At 55.8% G+C, this 7,294-nt stretch overlaps 1 protein-coding gene across 1 annotated transcript in view; it reads left to right on the top strand.

The window, feature by feature from the left end:
- The first annotated feature begins 5,197 nt into the window (after positions 1 to 5,197).
- The window catches only part of SPSB1 (splA/ryanodine receptor domain and SOCS box containing 1), a 66,713-nt gene continuing 64,616 nt past the window's right edge, over positions 5,198 to 7,294 (top strand). The window contains exon 1 of the mRNA XM_080802870.1: positions 5,198 to 5,289. The gene's annotated coding sequence lies outside the window, so the exon portion shown is untranslated. The remainder of the gene's footprint in view (positions 5,290 to 7,294) is intronic.

Raw genomic sequence — 7,294 nt, 5'->3', positions numbered from 1 at the left:
CTCCCAGCTTCAGAACAGGCTTAAATCGCAGTGTTGGGGTGAGTCAGGTAGTCACCATTCAATAAATGGTCGCTCTAAAAAAATATATAGTATATGTAATGTGTATGTGTATATATATATACATAGCCATTGTATGGTTTTGGATGCCTTAATTCTTCCTTCTTCCAACTTGCTATCCCCTGGAGAGAAAGATTCAGGACATCCCTGATGAGGGAACAGCCCATCCCAGAGCGGGCATCAGCCATCCCAGCCAGAATTGGCCAGGCTCTGTGCAGAAGCGGGGCAGGACCCATGCTCCTCGCGCGTGGAGATGCTTATCTAGGAGTGAAGCAGAATGGGAACTGGTCCATCCTCCCTCTTCGTACTGGCCCCCGTGGGATCAGTACTAACCTCATGAGCTCCTGGCCCAGAGGAGCACACAGCTCCTTCCCAGGAAGTGCTTGCTGAGCGCGGGAGGGGGGGGGGCTGGTACGGCTGACCCCCTGGCTGGGGACCTAGACACGCTGAGGTGAGGATGGAACAGAGGCTGGACCAGGCGGTTTGGACTCATTTTCAAGGTGTCGACCAATCACAGCAAGCCCTGATGTCGGGGACAGGAAGGAAAAACGAGTCCCCGACTATTGGAGGTCTCTGTTCTGTCGTTTGGGAACAGAAGGATGAACTTTCTAGAATCTTCAGGCAGAGTCTGAAACTATGAAATGAGGCCACTGACTACAGTTCTCTGTCTAAAGAAAAGAGACCATGGAGCGCCTGGGTGGCTCAGTGGGTTAAAGCCTCTGCCTTCGGCTCAGGTCATGATCCCAGGGTCTTGGGATCGAGCCCCGCATCGGGCTCTCTGCTCGGCGGGGGCCTGCTTCCTCCTCTCTCTATCTGCCTCTCTGCCTACTTGTGATCTCTGTCTGTCAAATAAATAAATAAATAAAATCTTTTAAAAAAAATAGACCATGGAGCAAATTTTCATGGAGTGATTATTTATGATCACTTGTTACTATCCGAAATGATCTCGCTTACTGCTCATTGTCTGTCTCTCCCCCTTACCCTGAAATTGTCTAAGGTCAGGAATCTGGTCTGTTTTGTTTACTATTCTCCCTCCAGCATGCAGAATAGTGCTGTTCAATATTTGTTCATTCAGTCCCTCACTATTTAAGTTTTAAAAAAGTACTGAAGGAATTATGAATAAATGAATGGAAGGAAATGGAAGGAATGAAAAGGAAAATGAATAAATTCTTGGAGGGTACTTCACTTCTATGGGTTTTATAATTCTGTAATATTGAAGATGTTGTCCCAAAAAATACACCAAAAGACTGGTGAAGAGTTAAGACGGGCACCAAGATCCCCACTGCTCACTTTTACTTCTCTGGAAGTGTTTTTGAAGAACTTTGCGATAGGTAGGGTCACAAGCCCAAGATCATCTCTTCTCAGGGTCACAGGAAGTCTCCTCAATCTTTTTTTTTTTTTTTAAAGATTTTATTTCTTTATTTGACAGAGGGAGAGATCACAAGTAGGCAGAGAGGCAGGCAGAGAGAGGGGGAAACAGGCTCCCTCTTGAGCAGAGAGCCGGATGTGGGACTCGATCCCAGGATCCTGGGATCATGACCTGAGCTGAAGGCAGAGGCTTTAACCCCCTGAGCCACCCAGGCGCCCCAGTCTCCTCAATCTTGGTTATCACCTAGTGTCTCATTTAAAGCTACGGAAACTCCTCTCTGCCTCCCTCCCTTCATTCTAGATCATTAATAATGTCTGATAGAGCTACACTGCAATATCACACTCTGCCAGCAGGTGTCGCTGTCTAACAATACATGACCTCGTGCGAGCCCCACAACATTTTAAGGCTGAGAGTCTATGAAAGGAACCAGGTCATGAATGCTGTAAGATCAAAATTCTGTGAAATAAGGTCCCCTCTACTTCAATTGCATTTCATGAGATATGTTGGGGGTGCAGAATGGGCCTACATTAATATGCTTCAGTGTTCTTTCATTTCTGGTGGATCTTACCATGCTTTGGTGTTATGGATCCGTGCTTTTACAAGAAAAGTTTTTTTTTTTTTAAATTGTCAATAATAATAATTTCTAAAATGCATCTATTACTTTGAAATTCCTTAAAGACCTCTGATTTCATTCTAACACATTGCCCCGCACATGTTGCTCTCAATATTTGTAGGAGGATTGCCCCTCCCCTTCCCAGCAAATCCTGGGGCACACATAGAGCTGTCCTACAGATGGAGAAACTGAGTCTCAGAAAGGTTAAGTAACTTGTTCTACGTCCTACAGGCAGTGCTGGGGTTTGTCTAATTCCAAATTCTTCATCCGTCCATTCACTTTAGGCAGCAAAAGGGACCCAGAGAAGGTGGGTGCCCCAGGAGACAAGATCTTGTGAGGACAGCTCAGAGGGCTCAAAGGTGTCCAAGCCGTCTCTGGACAGATTTCCCATCATCCGAAAAAGCAGCTGATAGTAATTTACTATCTACTAATTTCTTCCCGTCATTTTCCTGAAACAGATTACAGAAGGGAACAAACTATGTGTGCTGATGCCAGTGATGAAATGTGTGTGGGGGGTGGGGGGTGGAGTCGGGGGATGGCATCACCAGGAGCCCAGAGCCACCCCCCTCCCTACTCACCCCTGTGGAGCACAGATACTTAGTTTAAGACATGAGTCAGTCTTCAAATTCCTAGATGTTTATCAGCTGATGTCACAATGTTTCACGATTTTGTATCTTTTTAGCAAATAATAGTATCAACATTGACAGGGTGAGCATACACCCCTTTCTCACAATCTGGCCTTAGTGATTGCGCAACAATGCTCCGTCCATGCCGCTGTGGGTCACTACTGGATGGCCAGCTCTCCAGGCTGGTCCTGCCTACCTGCCCAGAGTCCTGGCAGAGAGGAAGGTTCACTCCCCAGAGATTCCTTTGGGAAATTTAGGTCAGCAGGATCTAATTATCTGACTGGCTCTGAGCTGAGATTTCGAGATTAATGCTGAAGGAGGGTGGAGTGGGAGTGCTGAGGACTCCTAATTGGGAACCATCTGTTTCAGGGCCCTCACATCAAAGGTGGGGTCTCCGGCCCTCACTCAACAGATGCCGCCACTTGAATTACACGCAGTCTGCCCCAGTCTGCCCCAGTCGGTCTCGTCCAGAGTAAGAGGTAAAGCTTGGAGGAATCCCATGCAGGAGGCTGACAGCGGCATGGCCCTGGGACTACTGGGCTGCACCCCCAGCCCCAAGAGAGGACAGCACCAGACAAGGGGCACACACTTCCTATACAGCCCAGCCCACCATGCTTACTCCTCCAAGGGAGAGATCCCAAGCACAGAGGTGGCTGTACTTTTTAGGAATTAGTCGACTCCGAGGTATGCCAGTAACTTGGAAAGATACCCTTGCCATCCCGGATGTTTTCACCGTTCTCCCAAGTGCCATCGCATCCTGGGACAACTAACAGTTCTCACATTGCAAAGTGACTGAAGGGAGTCCTGGGCTCTCTTTAAATCCCAACCACACCTGGGTTGTTGACAGTGGCTGTCCAACTGGTCAGCCTGGGCTCCTAGACAAGTGAACCAGGAGTCGTTGACTGAGCCACCAAAATGACCACTGAGGCTCACTCTGCCTGGAGAGAGAGAGAGAGAGAGAGAGCGCAAGTGCACAAGCAGGGGGAGCAGCAGAGGGAGAGGGAGAAGCAGGCTCTCTGCTGAGCAGGGAGCCTGAGATCATGACCTGAGCCCAAGGCAGATGCCCAAGCGACTGAGCCACCCGGGAGCCCCAGTCATTTTTAAATTCAAAACAAAACCGAACTGATTTTCGGCATGGGGATGTGAGAAACTTGGAACCGTAACAGGGTCCATTTGGGCTTGATGCTCTGATCCAACAGGACCCTTGCACCAGGTAGGGCTCCCTCACTTTAGGAGTGTGACAACTGTCCTGCCCTATAGAGTTATGGTAAAGATGAAATAACAGGAAACCACATTAGGTGTCACAGCTCCAATAAAGCTAACTCCCACCCCTTCAGTGAAAACCACACATGGGGTGGAGAAATACAGGGAGATTTTGCTCTTAAAACACTAATTTCTTTATTATTTCACTTTTATTAGAGATTTTTTAATTTATTTGAGAGAGAAAGAGAACATGAGTGGAGGGAGGGGCAGAGGGAGAGGGCGAAGCAGACTCCCCACTGAGCAGGGAGCCCCCATGCGGGGCTCAATCCCAGTATCTGGGGATCATGACCTGAGCCGAAGGCAGAGGCTTTAACCCACTGAACCACCCAGGCGCCCCAACAGGGCCTCCTGTTCTAGGGCTGCAGAGGAAAATTCCTTTGAGGAGCCAAGCAAGAGCCACAAGACACTCTGTAAGCAGTCCTGGGGCTGGAGGACCTACCAGGCAATCGCTCACTCATTCATTCAACAAACATTCATGGAGCTGAGGGGCCGGGGCCTGGCCATCCGGGAGTTCAGAGAGCCCTCTCCCCCTCTCCCCGCTCCCCCGTCAGTCCCTGTGGGTACCAAAAGGGAAAGGCATGGGGGGCGGGGGCAGGGCGGAGAGTCCCTGGACTATCTTGCTGGCCTACAGCCTCCTCTCCTGTGCCTTCGAATTAAGGAACCGTAAACTTCTGGGAATTTCAGATGAGGCAAGCAAGGCCTTGCTCCCAAGGTTATTGAAACAAACCCCACCCTCCCAAGAGATTTTAAAAAAGTTATTAGTAGTAAGCCCCCCTCCCCCGCACAGCCGCGGCCCTCCGGGTGTTGCAACTCCGGCCTCTCGCCCTGTGGAGACCGCCCGGCGTTTCCCAAAGACGCCTCCGGAGGGACCCAAGCTCGGGTGCCGTCCGGCCGGCCCCGGCGGCCTCCAGGTGGGGCGGCGGCGCGGGCGGAGGAGGGCGCGGCCAAGGGAGCGCCCGGCGCAGGGGGGCACCCCCGCCACCCCGCGCCCCGCGGCCGCCCCTGGGGCGCACAGCACCCGCGCGCGGGAGCCCGAGCGGGAGCCGGAGCCGGAGCCGGAGCCGGAGCAGGAGCCCCGGCCGAGGGGGCGGGGCGGGGCGAGCGGGCGGGGTGGGGCGGAGCATCTAGGCCCCGCCCCCGGCGCTCGCCGCTCCCCGCACTTTAAAGCCTTCGCCTGCTTTTTCTTCTCCGCACAGAAGTCGCGCTCGGGCCGCCCGCGCGCTCGCAGCACGAACCAGGCTCCAGGCGCTGGCGCCGGGGCCGCGGGAGGAGGCGAGTGCGCTCCCTGCGGCGGGCGCGGCCCGGGCGCCCCGGCCTCCTCGGCCCCGGAGAGCGGCGGCGGCGGCGGCCTCCCTGGCGCGGTAGGCAGCGCGGGGCACCGGCACCGGGCGGGCGGGGGTCCGGGCGGGGATCGCGGCGCTCGGGGGCCGAGTGGTGGGCGCGGGGCACCTGGTGGGTGAGGGTCCCGCTGGGGACCGGCTAGGGGGCCGCGGGGAGCCCTTCTCTCGCCACAGGTCCCGGCCGCGGGGGGCCAGGGCGCCGCCCAGCGCCTCTGCGGCTGCGGGCGCCTGCGGGTCGCGGGGACCCGGGGTCCCACCTGCGAGGGCCAGTCAGGGAGGGGGTCCCGGCGGCCGCGACCACCGTCGCGCCCGGGGTTGAGCTTCGGCCGCTGCAGACCCGGGGAGGGGACCCTGGGCGCGCGGCGGCGCCCACCGACGTCCAGGTGCCCCGGCGCCCCCCGGCCTCGGTGTTCGCGGCTGTCCCTGCGGCCGAGCCGGGGGCGCCGACCCGCCCCTCCCACACGGGGGCAGCGCGACCCCGCTCCGCGAAGTTAGTTTCGCTTTTCCCGCCAGTCGGGACCCGGATCTGCAGCGCGGCCCTACTGGCCCCCTCGGGGCTCCCCCGCCCTGCCCGCCGCGCCTCCCCCGGGGAGCCCGCCGGGGCGACACTCCGGGCGGCGCCTCCCTCTCCGCCGTCCCGGAGCCGCCGCAGCTTCTCCCGGCAACCAGCGGGGAGCCGAGTGTTGTGTCAGCAGATCGATGGAAACAGAGAAACCACAGCAGCCTGGGTCGGTCGGTGGCACCGCGGCATGGGGCAGAGCGCGGCTGGGGTGCGTGGGGACTGGGTAACTGTCCTGCTCGAGTTCAAGGCAGAGGCTCCTGGAATGCTCACTGGCCCCTGGCGGGGTGGGTTGCCCAGCAGGGAGACTGCAAGTGAGTGTGTGAGTGAGCGTGCGTCTGTGTGTGAGGTCTGGTGACCCTGTGTCTGTGGGTCTCTGAGCCTGCCTGTGTGGGTGTGTCTGAGCCAGTCGAAGTGGTGTGTCTGCGTGTGTGTCTGTGTGAGATTACGTGTGCATGTAGTGTGTGTTTGTCTTTGTGTGTCTCCGAGCGTTTGTGTGTGCCTGGGGTGAGTGTGTGTGTGTATGTGTGTGTGCCATCGATGGTAACCCAGCAGTGGGGCTGCTGGTGACCAGAGCTGCTTAGCTTGACTGTCCTTGCTTGGTTCTTTCTCGTAAGTGGGCCGTGCAGACCTGTCGCCCCGCCGGTGTTTGAGGAGGACACAGGCTCTTTCTCCTTCCCTCTCTTTTTCTCTGAAAATGAACCGGGCGGTTTGGGGGTGAGTTGGCAGGGGCTGCTTCCTGAGTGAGTAATATTTAATTAAACACTCTAGCCGGTAGCATCAGAAACTGGTCATGAGCTGAGTTTTAACAGGTGGCGACGGTGAAAAACGCCATCCCCGGGGACTGCAGTTCATTGTCCTTGGCAGAATTCTCTCCTGGGGTAGGAGAGCTGGGGGGGGGGGGTGCAGAACCTCATTCCTGGTTGTTGGGTGTGAGGACAGCCAACACCCCTTCTCGGCCCTATTCCTTTTTGATCCTTCCCCTCTGCATGTGGAAAGTGCTAGATGAAGGGGCAGAGACTGGCTTTCCTCTGCTGAGGCGTCCATCCCGGAGCTAGCGAAGCCCTGTTTTACCCAGCAGAGGCCCAGAGAGGGTGGCTGACTTGCACGCACCGCAGAGCCAGGGCCGTGGATGGTCTCCGGAGCTCCAGGTACTGCCCCACATTACTGCCTCTGTTGCTGAGGTCATGGGCCAGGCATCTCACGTCTCCGCAGCTGTAAGGTGATGGACTGGATTAGATCATTTTAAGCATTTCTTGTTCTCTTACTGCTTTTTCTTCTGCACAGAGTGCTTTACCCAGGAAAGAGAGAGAGAGAGTTTGCAGGTGGGGAGGTGTGGAGTGGCCCAATGCAATAATTTTACCAATCCTTTCGTTCCCGGTCTGGCTACCACCAGGGAAGCAGAAAGAATCAACCACGGTGGTTCTGACAATTATGAGCCAAGTGGGGGCCGACCTGGCCTCAGGG

This window comes from Martes martes (genome assembly GCF_963455335.1).
Source record: "Martes martes genome assembly, chromosome: 4".
NCBI classification, from domain to species: Eukaryota; Metazoa; Chordata; class Mammalia; order Carnivora; family Mustelidae; genus Martes; species Martes martes.
The sequence above is the reverse complement of the archived record's forward strand: the minus strand, read 5'-3'. Positions and strand labels throughout refer to the sequence as shown.